This window comes from Nicotiana tabacum, chromosome 13 (genome assembly GCF_000715075.1).
Source record: "Nicotiana tabacum cultivar K326 chromosome 13, ASM71507v2, whole genome shotgun sequence".
NCBI lineage: Eukaryota > Viridiplantae > Streptophyta > Magnoliopsida > Solanales > Solanaceae > Nicotiana > Nicotiana tabacum.
This window is the reverse complement of record NC_134092.1, coordinates 66053253-66055526: the sequence shown is the minus strand read 5'-3', so window position 1 is coordinate 66055526 and position 2274 is coordinate 66053253. Positions and strand designations below refer to the sequence as shown.

The following is a 2274-nucleotide window of genomic DNA, read 5'->3' as shown; positions in this document are numbered from 1 at the left end:
TTACTTTTCTCTACTTGTTCAACTATATTATTATTGTTGTTGGTTGAAGGCCCCTCAATGGACTGTGCCTATTTAGTGTGCACTGCTCGAGAGAGAGTATACATTTAGGTAGTTGTTGAACAACACCACTCCTAACGTACTTGAGAGATCAATACGGAGGGTTTAAAGGCGGGATTAGAGATAACGAAACCTTGGTGCAATCATAGTGAGCAGTAAATTAGTGACAGCTAGCGTAGTTCGAGAGAATACGTCTAGTAAATTATGGTAGTTTCTCGAGCGAGAGATACACACTCAATGTACTCACGATCGGCAGAGAATACTTGGGTGAATTTATAGGAACTGTAGAGGGGGAGATTCTGACAATAGGGGAAATCAAAACCCTAGACCTTTCCAATCTTGTATATAACATTTGCTTTGTTAGTAGTAAAATTACAGCTTTTCAATTACCTTGCTTTGAGTTAGTAGACCATCAACTCATTATTCAATATTTCTGAAGGTTGATTATTTGGATACTTACGAAACTAGTGGTTGTGATTAATAGGTTAATTCCTTGTGGGATTCGACTCCGAACTTGTAAACCGGATTATATTTGCAATGACCGCTAGACCTCTTAGGAGGCATTGTTGGGCATGATCAAATTTTGGCACCGTTGCCAGAGAATTAACTGTGTTATTAATAACACCTAAAAGAATTGTTAGAATTCGTAATTTATTCAGGTTTCTCGAGTTGAAATTCATTATATTGCAACTCTAACGTTTGTAGTCTTGTATGTTACAGGTGCATGCCTAGAAACTCTTCACGAACTGGTGAATTGTATGAAGCATTACCAGACCCTAAGAAAGTTTTCAGGGCACTAATCGAGCAAATAAGAAAGACAAACAACAACAGAACTCAACAGAAATAATTAAACTAAACATGGGTGACTTAATAGGCAACCCAAACAACCAAAACAATGGAAATGACCCGAACAACCAGGGTGTGGCACCTCTTGTGCCAGAAGCAGCCTTGTATGATTGGGCACAACCTACCGCTAAAAATTTGACAACCGCAATTGTAGTCCCTCAAATACAAGCAAAATCATTTCAAATCACAAACAACATGCTACATTTGTTGCAGAACAAGGGACTATTCTCGAGGTCTTAAATTAAAGATCCTCAGCAGCATCTGAAAAATTTCCTGTCGATATGTGTCACGCAAAGGCAACCAAATGTGACACCAGAAGCAAAAAGGTTGTTGTTGTTTCCATTCTCAGTGACGGGAGAGGCTCAGACATGGCTCAATTCGCTCCCAATAAATTCCATTACCACTTGGGAGGAATTAGTCAAGCATTTTTTGAACAAGTTCTACCCACCCAATAAGACTGCCAAGCAAGTTGATGAGATATCGAGCTTCAGGCAGAAACCAGCTGAAACATTGCAAGAAATGTGGGAGAGATTCAAAGGTATGATGGTAAAGTGTCCACATCATGGCATTCCAGATTAGATGTTGGGGCAAAGGTTCTACATGGGATTGGCAGACAGCTTGAAGGCCGATGTTGATGCTTCAGCAGGTGGAGTATTTTTGAGCAAATCATTCAGGGAATGCAAGGACTTATTTGATAAAATGGCTCAAAACTCAGTAGCTTTAGACCCAAACAACTCCGTGGCTGAGAATATGGCTAAGATGATGACGCAATTGAGTATCCTAACCAACAAGATTGATGAGTCAGGCCAGAAGAAGGTGTACATAGTTGACACGACAAATGGATGATTATGTACACCATGCATTAATCAACCATATGTGTGCTCGTGGAGTGGTGAAAGTGACAATCAGAACTATTAAGAGAATATGAACTATGTGGGCAACTATGGAGGCCAGAGACAAGGCGTCAGACTTAGGGACAGTAGAATCAACAATATAGGCCACCACAGCAGCAGTATAACAATAATAATAATCTTGGAGCTACACGACCACAGGGTCAGGCTGTGCGTTATCAAAGGCAACAAGGGTACAATCAGCAGAATCAACAACTAGCTTATCAATAACCTCAACAGCAACAGATAGTGCGACAATAAGATGGGTTGTTTGAAATTAAAGGAATGTTGCATAAACTCACTAGGTCCAGCAGAAAAATGGAAGAAAAGGTCCAGCGGATGCAAGAAAAGGTAGTATCACACGATTTAACTATCAAGAGCATTGAGATTCAACTAGGGAAAATATCCATGGCCCTTAACACTCGTCCTTAAGGGACATTACCTGCGGACATACATGTTAACCCAAAAGAGCAAGGCCCGA

The 2274-nt window shown here is 40.4% G+C and overlaps 1 non-coding gene across 1 annotated transcript; it reads right to left on the bottom strand.

Moving 5' to 3' along the window:
* Positions 1-1365: 1365 nt before the first annotated feature.
* On the bottom strand, positions 1366-1472 carry LOC142168622 (small nucleolar RNA R71). Its single transcript, XR_012698460.1, has one exon. It is a non-coding gene; the product is annotated as a small nucleolar RNA R71 (small nucleolar RNA).
* Positions 1473-2274: the final 802 nt, after the last annotated feature.